The 15,158-nt window shown below is 46.3% G+C and overlaps 1 protein-coding gene across 3 annotated transcripts in view; it reads left to right on the top strand.

Moving 5' to 3' along the window:
• Positions 1-7,580: 7,580 nt before the first annotated feature.
• The window catches only part of ARIH2 (ariadne RBR E3 ubiquitin protein ligase 2), a 33,258-nt gene continuing 25,680 nt past the window's right edge, over positions 7,581-15,158 (top strand). The window contains exon 1 of one of the 3 annotated variants that reach the window (XM_035106823.2): positions 7,581-7,657. The gene's annotated coding sequence lies outside the window, so the exon portion shown is untranslated. Of the gene's footprint in view, positions 7,811-7,904; positions 7,926-15,158 lie in introns of those variants that run through there. The other 2 variants (XM_035106824.2, XM_035106825.2) reach the window with 2 other exon arrangements.

Here is a 15,158-nt window from a genome sequence, read left to right as displayed (position 1 = left end):
TAAACAGCAAGAGTTCAGCAGTAACATATTAAACTGCCTCGCTTTGTTTATTGGCAGGCAGGGCCGGCCCTAGGGCAAGGCTGGGTGGTGCGGGGCTGCCAGGGGGTGCCACACTGCGGCACCCGCAGAAGCCGCGCTACGCCCGCCAGCCAGCCACGTTGGGGAACGGGGCAGGGGGGGCGCTGGAGGGATTGTCGCACCACGGTGCCAGGGCACCCGATATGCTTAAGACGGCCCTGTTGGCAGGGGCGGCTCTCCTTGGGACCATAGACCGGTGGAAGAGCACATTCATAGCAAGCAAAATATCCTGGTTCAATGTCCTAGCATCTCCAGCTAAAAGGATCAGGAAAGGCTTGGTAGGAGAGTTTTCCCTGTCCTTAGAGAACCACCGCTACTCTGGGAGTATAGCCCTGGGAGGCCTTTCTCTACATTGCGCCATGAGGAATCATATGCATAGAACAGGACTTTTTCTGTGGTGGCCCCCTGGCTTTGGAACTCCCTGCCCTAGTCTGCAATGTTGTCATTTCAATGCCAGACCAAAACATGGTGTGTGTGTTTTCTTTACACAGGTTTACGGATATTGAATCTGTTGCTGGAGTTCGGTGGAGATATGTATGATATGCTGTAGGTTTTATGTTTTTTAATTGTGATTTTTATTGCCCTACCGTATTTTAATGGCATTGTTGTTCCCTTGTCTGTGATCTTCAGATTAAGGGTGGGATATAAATAATAATAAACAGACAGACAGACAGTCTAGATCAGCCTTAACCAACTTGGGACCCCCCAGATGATTTGGACGGCAGTTCCCTGCAGCTCCAGCATTGTAGTCCGAAATATCTAGAGGCTTAGACAGACAGATAGTGGGACCTAGTTGGCAGAAAGCAGCGCTCGATGCTCTCCATTCTAACTTTTTCAAAGGTGCTAGTGCTTCGTTTCAAGCATGGCCTCAGCTCCAGAACTTACAAAACATGCTCGGCTGTGGAACGTCTGAACTTGTAACAAGTCCTTCTGTTTGTGTTGCGTCATAGCAGTGAAGCCGTTTCACACCATGTGTCAGCAATTGGACCCTGCCTGTCTGCTCTCCTTGGAAGATATAAAACACCTTGAGTATCTGAACATTGGAGCAAACCAGCATCATGGTTGGAAAGCATGTCCTAACATTGCACTGCACAGAAAAACGCCAGAAAAACACACTTAATTTCTAAGATCGCTCTCATTGACTTTTATCTATATATATAAAAATGTAAAAATCGTGTCGGTCTCACTTTTCTCCGTAACCGCTTGACCGATTGTCCTGAAATTTTGACACAATGATCCAGATCACTCCCCGAGCGTTGTTGGGGACAAAAATCCCTCAAATTTCGCATCTGGGCAGGTAGAAACCTGGTTTTCCACCAAGTCAAACAGCGCCCTCAAGTGGCGTTATACCCTCCTCCACCCCCTCCCTTCCTGTGAAATCTAAGCCACACCCACAAACCAAATGACATCATCAACCAAGCAACTGAAACCGCCAAGGCGGCCATTATCAGACCCCTAGGCTCCTGTCAGGCTGCTAGGCGCCCACTAGGCCTGGGGGAGGGGATAAGCCACAGCAACGCACTTGGGGGCACGGCAAGGGGTTTTTACTTTACAATTTAGCACCACTTAATCCTCCCCCCAAAAAATCCCCCACCAAATAACCATAAGACAAAAATAAATACCATCCTTCAAAACGTCATGAGATACGCCGGTCACGGAGGGGGGGGGAACAAACAGAATAGATCATGGATCGGGACACGTGGGGGCAGTCACAGGGATTAGCCACAACGTCTGAAATAAAAAAATTCCTTCCAGCAGCACCTTAGTTGGTCTTTAAGGTGCTGCTGGAAGGAATATTTTTATTTTGTTTCAACTGAAAACAGGCCTTTTCCAGCAACAAGGCCCAACATTGCGAAGTGGAGGTAGGGGCCTGCCTGGGGGGGGATGGGGGGCCGAATAGGGAGCAGGGATCATAGCTGCCAAGTTCTCCCTTTTTTTAAGGGAAATTCCCTTATGCTGAATAGGCTTCCTCGCGAGAAAAGGGAAAACTTGGCAGCTATGGCAGGGATACGTAATGGGTCAGAACAGGGTGGGGGGAGACACAGGGATGAAACCTGCCCTCTCCGCAGTATCTCGCCTCGACTCAGAGGGACTCTGAGGCTCAGGGGGATCTGAAGGGGGGCTATTACGCTCCATTTCACATATACTACGACTGAATGCAACCCTCTGCGTCTTTTTTTTTTATAAAAAAAACCAACCATGCACTTTCTCTCCCGATCCTTAATCTAAATATATAGAAATGTTCGCGATGCGTGCGCAGGGGCCAATGTATGGAGATACATGGGGGAGGGGCCAATACTCCCCAGGGACAACAGAGGAAAGGGTATCCTACTGAAACACAGGGATGAGCCGGGGTGGAGGGAGGAGGGGCAGGATACGTCATGGATCGGGACAGGGGGGGGGATCACAGGAAAGAACCACAGCAATGTGTGGCCGGGTCAGCTAGTCGCTTTATAACAAGAGAAATGCCAGACCTCAAGCTGAAAGCCACAAACTTAGACCTGGAGGTTCTGTGCCTCAATAACTCACACAGAGAGATGTGTTAAAACAAATTTTAAAAAAACCACATTTTTTTCTTCCAGTAGCACCTTAAAAGGTAAAGGGACCCCTGACCATTAGGTCCAGTCGCAGACGACTCTTAGGTTGCGGCGCTCATCTCGCTTTACTGGCCGAGGGAGCTGGCGTACAGCTTCCAGGTCATGTGGCCAACATGACAAAGCTGTTTCTGGTGAACCAGAGCAGCACACGGAAACACCGTTTACCTTCCCGCTTGGAGCGGTACCTATTTATCTACTTGTACTTTGACATGCTTTCGAAGTGCTACGGTGGCAGGAGCTGGGACTGAGCAACAGGAGCTCACCCCATCGCGGGGATTCGAACCGCCGACCTTCTGATCGGCAAGCCCTAGGCTCTGTGGTTTAACCCACAGCGCCACCCGCGTCCCCACAGTAGCACCTTAGAGACCAACTAAGTTTGTCATTGGTATGAGCTTTCGTGTGCATGCACACTTCTTCAGAGAGATGTGTTGTTCAACAGTCAGAGAAAAGCACTTTGTACATTCTTAGAAATTATTTATTTTATCCCCCCTGCCCCGTTGAAAAACGCAGGAAGAAACACAATACTCTTTAAGCCTTGCTTCCAAAAACAAGATGAGCAGCTGTAGGGCTCGCCACTAACTGTTCTAAAATTTATCTCGTCCCAGTCACATTGGGAGCTGGTAGCAGCAGGAGGAATCTACGTGTGGTGGGCAAGGCCCCTTCTGCGTTCTCCACTTTGGGTGGATTTCCAGGAAATGCTCTTCCAAACAGCTGATGCTGTTGCAACTCACAGCCTAAAATGGTGTCCCTACAAGTCGGGGGGAAACAGCCCCTTTCCAAGCACCAAGTTGAGCTTCTTACTAATGGTGGCTTTTTCTACCTGTTTAGTAGACTACTGCAATTGAAAGGCAACCAAGAAATATTTTCAAAACACCACTCTTTGAACAGAGTGATTAGATGCAAAAGAGGACAGAGACTCTGGAGTCTTATAGTTTGTTTCTTAAAAGCTTATTATTATTATTATTATTATTTAAAGATAAATATCTTTCAGGTTTTTTTTTGGTACTGTATAGTTAAGGGTTTGTGTTTGTTTTTGTTCTTCTGCTGAGATTCCTTCTTCTTGCACCCATTAAAAGGTGCAAGAGTCTCGTTAGCCTTGGTGGGTCTTTGATCTGATTCACCAGGACCCCTCTCACTCCTGGCCTTACTGCAGGTTACAATTGCAAAAAGGAAGAAATCATTCTGAACATAGAAATGCCAAGCTTTGTCAGAAGTTGTGGGAGGCCAGGCCAATCGCCCCAGCTTCCAAATATTATAAGGCAAAGCAAATAAGCGAATGGGAGGAAACCGGGGCAGACACCCACAGTGTCCATTTGAGGCCCCTTTTCTTTCAAGAGTAAGAAAATGGCTTTGAATGCTCCATCTGCTTGATTCCTTAGTGAGGGGTGTATTTGTTGGGCAATAATACGCACCAACCGAGTGGCAACAGCGGCAGGGTCGACGAAATAACAAAGTCGTCTTCAGTATCTTTGCTTGCTTTTATTTACAATTATATACACCACACTCCTCCACTCCATTCCTCTCATTTCACAATCCATCACCACCACACCCATGAACCATTTGGGTAGCTTAAATACAGAATTCAAAATAGTCAATTACCCAATCACATTGCAGTGAGCAAACTCTACCTTCAATTATTCAAATTAGCAAAAGCTCACAGGTGTGCTATCATTCAGATCAGGGCTACAAACACACATCTCTGTGTAGCACCATTGACCACATCAGTCTTAAAGGAAAAACCTAACAGTATTGACTTCTTAGTCTCCGCCTTGCCACAGACTGAACTGTGGAATTCCACAAGGAGCTTGGCGGATTTTCTGGGCCCGTCCCATGATTATGAAGTGTCCACATTTCTACAGCATATGCAGTTGGGAGTTGGGGATGGCGGCAACTAAAATTTATCCTCCAGAAGGATCAGTGATCTGAAAGAAGAAGGGAAAAAAAAGAAATTTACGCCTGATGCCCACATTGTTCTCAGAAGCCCAGCCAGATTCCTGGCACAGAGCGACACAGCACTGCTCACATGCATTCTTGGGGAGGATAAAAATGACTGCCTCTATCTTTACATTAAAATGACAGGCTGCGTCCCTGCTCACTCTGCTCGCCAACCCCCTGCCATTTCTACCACATTGACCCCCATGGAATTTCCAATTCCCACCCCATGTACCAGCCCGAGCCAGTGGGGCTCTTTTTATTTAAAACTGTATTAAATAATAATACACTCCCCCAAGTGACGGAAGTAGGAAGTGCAGAGGAAACGTGGTATCCGAACCCAGTGGTCTGCCTGCATTTGCATGTTGGATAGAATCACGCTTTATGGGGAGAAAATTAATGTAGCGCTATGGAGATTGTTCGGTCAGTGTGAGCATTGCTGCTTGGCTAATGGATGGAATGACTGCCTCTCTCCTTCCCCCCCGCATGCTGTTCTGGGAGGATTGGGGGTGGGGTGTCTCCAGACTCCGCCACTGAGGTGGTTGTGGGGCAGATCAGGAGGGAGCAGAAGCCCCACGGCCCTAGCAAAAGTCCTTGCACAGGCTTCCACTAGTGGAACCAGTTAGTTGAATCTGACCCTATGTTTTACGGCTAACTGTTGGAATAAGTTGATGAACAGAAGGTTGCCTGGGCTGTACTTTCTTGCCAGCTAGTCACCCTCAGTAACGGCTAGATGCTGGTTTTGCCCAAACACAAGTGGCCTCAGGAGACAGATGCAGTCAGGGAGAAGGGTTCCCATTCTCTTCGCAAACAGGAGAGAAGACTGAGGAGCTGAGATATTCTTCAGAATGCTTGAGAGGGCAAATGGCCAAATCACCGGTGGCTGAAATCACATCTAGAAGGGGAGGTGTGTCAGGCTACCCACAGCACCTTAGACTTGCTCCAAGCAATTCGCATTTGGCTTGGAACTGCAGAGCCACAGGAGCCTCTCTGCTGCCACCTGCTGGAGTTTGCTCTCGCAATGCACCCCTGTCGCCGCTGCAGCCTCTCTGCTGTCACCTGCCTGGGGTTACATTTATGTATACCGGTAGTACTTCAAATCACTCAGAGAGCTACCAGTTTATCCTGATCTGCCACCTGCTACCTATGGTAGAGAGAGAAAAAGAAAGGGTGCAAATGGCAATGAAATGTGAAGAAGAGTGACAATTCAAAGTAAGCTTGATAAGCAAAGTTCAGGTAGCCAAGAGCTCCGCAACAAGGCTGTTGTACCAGCTCAGGGTTAATGCAAACTGATGTCTTAAATAGCAGCTTTCAAACTTCCTAACTTTTCATTGATTTGTCAGCTGAGGATCTTCTGCAGAAGATTCCAGGGCAAATCCTACTGTCTTAATTAGTGAAGGGAGGCCCAGGCAGGCACACAAGTGTAACTATAGTTTGTTGGGTAAAATAATAAAACATCAAACATTAAAAACTCCCTGTTACAGGGCTGCCTTCTGTTCCCAATGAATGTTGCCTATTATTGCACCCAGGGCACATTCCCAAAGGGCCTTTAAGGCAGTTAGCAAGTCTGGATCAAAAAAAAAAAACCTTTCCGATGTAGTGTGGGTACTATAATGTGGGTACTATAAACCTTTTCGAAGTACAGTGTGGGTACTATAATGTTCTGGGTTGCTGGGAAAGTATCTAGGGTGAGATCTGGGGGAGGCAGGCATAGGATATAGTCCTTTGCCCACATTCTTGGGAGAGGGGTTGACAACTTCTTTCCCTAACATCCCCTGTTCTTGTGCCAGTAAAGGCAGCTTGATCTGCAGGCATTAAGAATATAGGAAGCCGCCTTATACCAAGCCAGACCATCTAGCTCAGCGTCGTATAAACCAGTGGTAGCCAATGTTGTGTGCGCTCCAGATGTTGCTGGACTACAACTCCCATAAATCCCAGCCAGCCAATGGCCAGGGATAATGGGTGTTGTAGTCAAGTGAGAGGAAGGCACCAAGTTGGCTGCCCGTGGTCTACCCTGACTGGCAGTGGCTCTCCAGAATTTCAGACACGTAGTACTTCTAGCCCTACCTGGGAACTTCTGCACATGAAACAGATCCTTAGCCATTGAGCTGGCCATACCCATTCCCCTCCCATGCCAGTCAAATAAAGATGCATAAATTTCAGGGTATGTATGTATTTAAAAATCCTGTTCTTCAGCCAAGAGTCTCCCAGAGCAGCTTGTTGTTGTTTAGTCTAGTCGTGTCTGACTCTTCGTGACCCCATGGACCATAGCACGCCAGGCACTCCTGTCTCCCACTGCCTCCCACAGTTTGGTCAAACTCATGTTCGTAGCTTCGAGAACACTGTCCAACCGTCTCGTCCTCTGTCGTCCCCTTCTCCTAGTGCCCTCCATCTTTCCCAACATCAAGGTCTTTTCCAAGGATTCTTCTCTTCTCATGAGGTGGCCAAAGTATTGGAGCCTCAGCTTCAGGATCTGTCCTTCCAGTGAGCACTCAGGGCTGATTTCCTTCAGAATGGATAGGTTTGATCTTCTTGCAGTACATGGGACTCTCAAGAGTCTCCTCTAGCATCATAATTCAAAAGCATCAATTCTTCGGCGATCAGCCTTCTTTATGGTCCAGCTCTCACTTCCATACATCACTTACAAATCAGCTTACAAATCCACTAAAAGAGAAAGTGGCAGCGGTGGGAATTGCAGAACCGGTGGCTCTCCCATGTTTGCAATTCGTGGAGGATGAGACCAACTTATCACGAGGAAAAATTGCGCGAGAGTGAAGGAAGCGCCCTCCCCCTCAGCCACCCAAGCTAATGGTTCAGCCCACGGACACCCCCCCTCCTGACTACGCACAATGGCTCGTTCCCGCCTTTAGGTTTTTTTAAAATCCCCTGAAGGGCGCTCCTACGTCACGGACGCTCAGCTCCGCCCCAGTGCGCCGTCCTCCCCGCCCCCTTTCTTTTCCCGGCGGCGGAAGTGACGCCATGCCGGAGGCCGGGGCTTCCGGTGCGCAGGCCACAGTGGCCCGGCTACCAATGGAGGAGCCCGCGGGGAGGTGATTTTCCTTCTTCTTTTTCTTTTGCTTCTCCTCCCCATTTCCCTCTCCCTTCCCGGCTCTCTTCCGGCGTCCCCCCGCCTCGCTCGCTGCCGCTGTGGGAGCTGCTTCCCCCGAAATCGCGGCCTCTACGCCGCCCTACACGCAATCTGGGTGAGAGCCGAGGAGGAGGAGCGGGGGGGGGGGAAATGAGCCGGGCCTTGTTTACATGGAAGGGGAGGGCGAGCGGGGAGAGGTTCCGCCTTCCTTTGGGCGGTGGGGGCTAAGGGTGAGTTTCAGAGCTTGGATCGCAAGGGGTGCGGGTTTTGGGGGGGGGTCCTTTCCCGTTAGACCCACAAGGGGTGCAGAGTGCACGGGAATCAGCGAGGGGGTCCCGGCGCTCTCCCCACTCCCACAGACAGGCGGAATATTGGGAAGAGTGGGTGGGTGAGGGGAAATGTGGGCGAAACATTCTCCCACCCCCGCCTTTGGGACCAGCTCACTTGGCCCTGCCAGCTTCATACAAAGAATGTAGGCTATGCGCTCGGGCACTTCCTGAGCCTCCCTAAAGAAAGGGAAACGGGGGCGGGCGGGGAGGGTGGTGGTGGGAGAGGTCCGTTGTAGGTTATTGGTGCCGGAGCTGCCTCTTTGTCCCAGCACCACCACTCGCATGCGAAATGACCCGCCCCCCCCCGTACCTGCCTCCGCATCAGAGTGGCTGCTCTAGCGTTAGGTATTTCTGCAAGTGGGTGCTAAACGCTTTAAGTTGGCCTCCCTCAACCTACCGTCACCCACGCGTGTCCAAAACATCTGGGATAGGCTGATGTTTAAGTAGTGCCATCTGTGTGTGAGTCCGCGTACAGGTTGTAAATAATATCCCTTGGAAGGAAGCAAAATGTGTATATTGCAGAAGACATACAGTCTACATTTAACTGTTCATAAGATGGGGAGGGGTATCGCCACAGAGTAGGAGTTGATGGGGTCTGTGTGGAAATGTATTAAACTTTTACATTTTGTATGTACAGGTAGCATTTGCAATGTAGTACACAAGGCACTTCTAACTGGAAGCTTTTGCCTGGGCAGGTTTAAATGTGTGAGCTTTGCTTCTAAAGCATAGTTAACTGACATACAGACCAACTAAGTCTGTGGTCCCAGCCACATTTGCAAAATGTGCTGGGGACTTGGATGGTTAAGGGATAGGTTGCTACTGAGCAGGCTGCTTTGCTTTTGTTATGTTAAGTGGTCCCTGTTCTGAAAGGAATACTCTTGATTTATTGAGGAGTTATATTACAGTGGGGGGGGGAGAGAATCTGTGGGTTTCCAGGTGTTACTGGTCTGCCACTCCCATAATCCCTGGCCATTGGCTATGCTGGCTGGAAATGATGGGAGCTGAAGTCCCAACAACATTTGGAGAGTCACAGGTTCGCTGTTTCTGCTCAAGAGTCATGTAATTATTTGCTTCTGGTTGAAATTTACCCTTGTGTGTGGATATTACTTAAAGTAGTTTTGGGCTAAGGCTCGTAATAGTGGCAAATTATTTCTGGATATCTGTAGCATTCATGGGTAGTTCTGTCTCTTGAAGGCATTATATAATCTGCTTTTAAAACTGGGCATTTCATATACAGTAGTAGATAAGTGCTCAACACAAATTTCATACATTCTCCATGATACATTGAGCTGATCTTGCATGTCAGAGCTATGCCAAAAAATCCAAAGGACCAGTCACCTTTCAAAAAATGAAGTTTCTCTGTAGTTGTTTCACTATGCGAGTCAAGTTGTTGTAGCAAAATAATTGCAATAGTCTTAATGTCCTAATCCGGCATACTTAGGTTTGGGAACAGATATGAAACTACTGCTACCCATGTGGATAATAGAATTCCTTGGTCCAATTCATGTCACACTACAGTTTGCCTAAGACAACTGACTCAAGTACAGAGTTAATCAGTTCCTAGTGGCTACTGTTGACAGTAATGAAAACAAACAGGCTGCAGGACAAGAGACTTGATTTGGAGCAGGGGGGAGTGTCTGATCCCAGAATTCAGATGTGAATGCATTGGGCATCCTTCTCTAACCTGGTGCCCTCCAGATGTTTAGTATTACATCAGGTTGGAGAATGCTGGTACAGGCAACCCCTGATTTGTGTGTGGGTTGTGTTCCTGGCCCCTGTGTGCATCAGGGAAGTGCACATAAGCCTGTTCTGCCCTCTTCTGGGTCCAAAACAAAAGTAAACTGGGTGTAATTTTTAGTAGAATCCTGTGGAATCTACAAAATCTGTAGAATCCTGGAAATTGACCAATTAATTATTTTATTTATTTAAGACATTTATTCACTTCCCTTTAGCCACAAAGGTTCTTAGAGCAACTGACTTAACCAATGATAAGATGATCCTTTCCCTAAGGCTTGTAATCTAAAAAGACATGGCATATGAGGAAAAAAGAATGGGAGAGAGAAGGGAAAGCAAACTCAAGCACAAGTTCTTATAATGCACTTACATGGATCTGTCTGTGAAGATTCTGGTTGTCCAGGAGAGCAGCAGCTTCTTGCCTATGCCAGCTGACTTGCCCTTGATAAAGAGAAGTCCTTCCCAGGAAGCACTCTTCCCCACCCAGCTCAGATGTGGGAGCAGAGCAGGCGACAGTGTCCACGCCAAAAGATATGGATGGCACACGGTTCCTCAAGCAGCTGACTTAATGGCACTGGAATCCTCACATGGGAGGGCTTGATGGAGCCCCCATCCTCTCTTGCCAAAGGCAGTGGCAGTTCTGGTTGTCTTGGCCTCAACAAACAACAACCCCACCTTGGCAGTACCTGTCTCCCAGATCAGATTAGGAAGCAGAGCAGCAGGTGACAGTGTCCAGACCAAGAGGATGGGGGCTGTTCCTGCCACACCATCCCAAAGACAATATGTTTGCTGTAGTTGTGTATGGGTTTTACCATTCCGAGGATCAGGGCACTATATGAACTAAAGAGTGTGGCATGAGTTTTTTATACAACAGAATTTTATTCACCAACAAAAGGCCTGAAAGAGGCTTGGATTCTGAAGGGAGAAAGCATCCAAATACTCTTTTTACTAGCAAATGAGGATTGTTAAATACTTATTGACCCTCCCACTTAATGTTTCCATGTTGACTAGTTCCTCTGGCAATTGCTCTAATTCTTTTCAGAGTGCCTGCCTCTGAAAAGCATGTGTAAGTTGGCCTTTTTAGTAGTGTATTAAATTTCCAGTATAGTATTGCAGTTGTTGTATGCTCTTGACAATGAAAATCAATATTCTACGACAGCATGAAGCCTGAATAGAAATTTCTCTCATGTTTCCCCTTTATATTCCATTAGTTTATACCAGGGGCGGCCAACTTCCAAGAGACTGCGATCTACTCACAGGATTACAAACTGGCAATGCTCAGGTCAAAGTTGTTGAACTTTTTTTAGGGAGGAGGACAGCCCCATTTTTTACGGGTTCAGGAAAAACTTGTTGAGCTTTTTTAAGGGAGGAGGACAGCCTTTTTTTTGGGGGGGGGGTTCAGGGCGAAGTTGTTGAGGGAGTATACTCCGTCTGCTGTTCTGCAGATCATGCAGGGCAATGGGGCGGGGCAGGATTCTGTTTTACCAACGATAAGGAAAGTGACCCAGTGATCGACCGCAATCGACCAAAACCTTCCGGGGATCTACCAGTTGATCGCGATTGACCTGTTGGACACCCCTGGTTTATACCATAACCCAGAGGTTTTCAACCTTTTAGACTCCACAGCTCCCTTGATCACCTATATTCTTTCTGTGGCTCCCCTCTGGGGAAATGTGCTCTGAGCCTCAGAAGCCCAGTTATATCAGCCCTTGCCCTTAGAGCTGGCAGCCCCTCACCCATTTTCAAACAATTCCCCTTGTGGAGTGTTCCCTCAGCCTCCCCATCTCTCCTCACCCTTGGCCAGCCCCAGAGGCACCATTTGTCTGGGGACCGTGTAGCCAGGCTGCTGCAAAAAACAGCCACGCCAGCCTTTGAAAGGCAGAGATGCGAGAGGCTATCAGAGGAGGGAGGGAAGGAAAGAAGGACGGAGGCCAGTGTTGCCTGCGGCACCCCTGACGATCATTCAAGGCACCCCAGGGTGCCACAGCACCCTGATTGAAAACCACTGCCGTAACCAATGGTTGCAAGTGATACTAAAAGCTAGAAATTATCCATTTTCTTCTGCTTTCTGACAAATATCTACTGCCACAGAGAAAGAGTAACATATGCATTTGATGTAATGCTGTTCTCCTATGCGTAGTTCTTACCTATGTGTATTTCTTTAGCCTTAAACCACGGGTGGGGAACTAGCAGTGGGCAGAACAACAAGTGTAAATGTTAGGTCTGTACAGTAGGCCATGCTCTCCCTCTGCCTGGGGAGAGTCTTGAGGACCAGATGGGGAGGGCTGCATTTGTTCCCTGAGTCTGCCTTTAAACAGAACGAGTTACAGCATTCCTCAAAGGCTAGGCGAGAAACAGATCTGTGCTTTTAAAAAAGAATATTGTAGAGCTGGGGAAAAGTTCAGAAGGTGACAACCAAGATCAAGGGGCTGGAGCAACTCTACTATAATGAAAGGTTACATACAACCTTTGGGGCTGCTTTAGGAAAGAGGTATACAAATCAGACACAATGTGTAGTCTTTCCCCCTCTTTCATTATACTAGAGTCCCCAGATTAATCTCGCCAGCTAAATGGAAACTTAGAAAGCTTTAAAGGGAGATTAGATAAATTTATGGAAGATGAGGCTACTTGTGGCTACTAAGCATGATGGTGGTGCACTGCCTCCCGTATTGAAGGCAGTATGCCATTTGCTGGGGTCACAGGCAGTGGAGTGCTTTTGTGCTGCCTATGAGCTTCCCATAGATGCCTGGCTGGCCATGCGGAGAACAAAGCTAGGCTAGATGACCCTTTTGACCTCATCCACCAAGGCTTTTCTTAGGTCATTATAGGGTATGCGTGTGGACTTTTCCCTCTCCACCTTTCTCACATGGAGTACCTGGGTAATTACTCCATGTACTTACAGTACTGGGTAAGTACTCCATGACAACCCCGTAGGGAATTGATTGATTGTGGTTGTAATAATGGGGGTGGAAAAGAGGAGGAACTTGGATGAGTGGGAGTGAGGAAGGGGATCGATTATTTCCTTAGTACTGTTTGCAAGACTGATATAAAGGATTTGGCTGTGGCACATTTTGGGGGCACTTGAACAAATTTGTGGTCATTTAGCATTTGATCATCGTTCTCTTGCGCTGAAGGATGCTGGCGGAGCTCAGGACAGGGCAAATCAAATGTGTGTTGGAGTGACTGCAATACCTACCTAACATACTATAAAATTAAGGGATGGGAAATGTTTTGAGTTAACTGAGATTTTTCTCCCCATGTTTTGCATTCTGGAATTTTAAAGTTATATTTCTCACAGTTACTGGCAAATTTACAGCTGTGAATTTAAAAGAATCATTAAAATAGAAGTGCAGGTTCTAAAGTGTGTGTGATGGACTAGCTTTTATTTAGGTAAATATAGAATATTACTGCCTTGTATAGGAAAGTCCCTGCTGTGGTTTTATAGTCAGATGGGTGCATTATGTTCTCCTGTGAACTTGTTAAGTTGCCTAGAGGATTATTGGGGATCAGAAGCCAAGAAGTAATATGGAGTTTAGAGAGTCTCTGGGAGCAATCATAAGGACATTTCCCTGGGAGTAAGTCTAATTGAAATAGCTGATATTTATTTCCAAGTAAACATGCATAGAATCAGATTGTGTTTGATATTTGACTGTGTTTTCCTGCAGCTAAACGGGTTATTTTTTTTAATGGATGTAAACCAACTCTGAGACTGGATCTAAGTGTATACTCCTCTAGACCAGTCTGAGAGAAGTATAGTATTTAATTCTGGCCTATTTTATGCACCTTAATGAGTAATTCTGATTTACTTATTGTGAGGATCAGAAGATGTAAGTTGCAGCTTGCTAAAGCTGTGATTTGCTCATTTTGCTGATGAGCTCTTTAGAGAATGCTTCTAGTCATGGTTGCTAGCAGTAATCAAATGTAAAGAGACAAACAAACAAACAAACAAATTTAAAACGGTATAGATAGAATTCTGCCTTTAGCTATTCCAATATCTCCTAAGGACCAGTGTGCTTTTAAATACTGTAGATAATATTAGGGGCTAAGCTGGGCTCTGCATTAGTTGCTTTGTTAATAATTTCCTGCCTTCTGAGCTTGGAATATTTGATGTGTTAAAATGTGATATCTTTTGGTGTGCTTATCTTTCAGACCTTGGCCAATAGGCAGGCATATCTCTCCATTTCACCATTCAGCTATTAATTCAACCAGCTTGCTTTTCAGCTGTGAAGCAAGGGGATGGTGACACTTTAAAAGGTCATGGGAACCTGAGTTATGCACTGTCACTGCTTCTGCATAGAATTTAGTACCATTAGTTATACAGAGGTACATTTTTTTTGCCAAGAAAGGTTATCATCCAGATGAGGCAAGTAAATGGCAGATGCGAAAGTTTGGGGAGGGTAAACTGGTAGCGGGCAGTGTGAAAAGGGGTGGTACTTCAGAGATGACTTTGCAGAAAAGTGGCTTTTGGAAGCAGGAGGTAGAGAACAGTCATAAGTGTACAGAACACCATGCGGAGATGCAAAGAAAGTAAAATGAATACAATTGTGAGATATTGGAATCCTTATGTATAGCAATATAGAAAGGTGGTATACAAATTAAAAGTGAAATTTAAAAAATGAAAAATAAATCCTGGATCCAGCCCTCTGGTCAGATTCAGTTTTCCAGTGCTGCATCAAACTGAAGTTCAGGCCATAGGGATAGGGGTGTAGCCAGTAGACTTGGAAGCATGTAGACAACCTGTCCTGGGTAGAGTTGCCTTCCTCCTAAAGCACAAGCCATCTCAACAGGTTGCCTTATCTCCTCTCCAGTCTATAAGCACAGTAGGCATCAACAGGTTTTCAGCTTGGAGGAGCTCCTGGAGCCTGCGTTTCTACTGGATGCACACTTGGCAGCTGTCGTCAGGAGCTCCTTATTCAGCTGCACCAGCTCTGCCCCCCAGGAAGAGCCAACCTGGGTCACTGTAATGCACTTGACATAGGGCTGTCTTTGTTTTTTTGTATTGTTTTTTTTACAATATATTTATTAGGATTTTATAACAACAACAACATACAACTACAAAACACACTCTACACAATATATAAAACTGCCAAAATACAAAATACAAAAAACAACAAACATACAAAAAAAACACAAAATTAAAAAGCAAAATCAAAAACTCTCACTTTTAAACCTTATTTCTAATCTATTGACTTCCTCATTCCTCCTCTTTCTGCGTTCCATTATAAATCATCTTTAGTAATTTCTAAATCTTACATCTCTAAATTTTACTTAATACTAACTTATTTCTATACCTTTTAATTCTTAATATTGTACATTCCCAACTATATCCTTTCTTTTTACTCAATTATATCTAATTCTAACAATACTTATCTCTTACCATTGTATTATCTACAACCTCTT

This window comes from Zootoca vivipara, chromosome 2, assembly GCF_963506605.1.
Source record: "Zootoca vivipara chromosome 2, rZooViv1.1, whole genome shotgun sequence".
In the NCBI taxonomy this organism is placed as follows: domain Eukaryota; kingdom Metazoa; phylum Chordata; class Lepidosauria; order Squamata; family Lacertidae; genus Zootoca; species Zootoca vivipara.
This window is presented reverse-complemented; position numbering and strand designations above follow the sequence as displayed.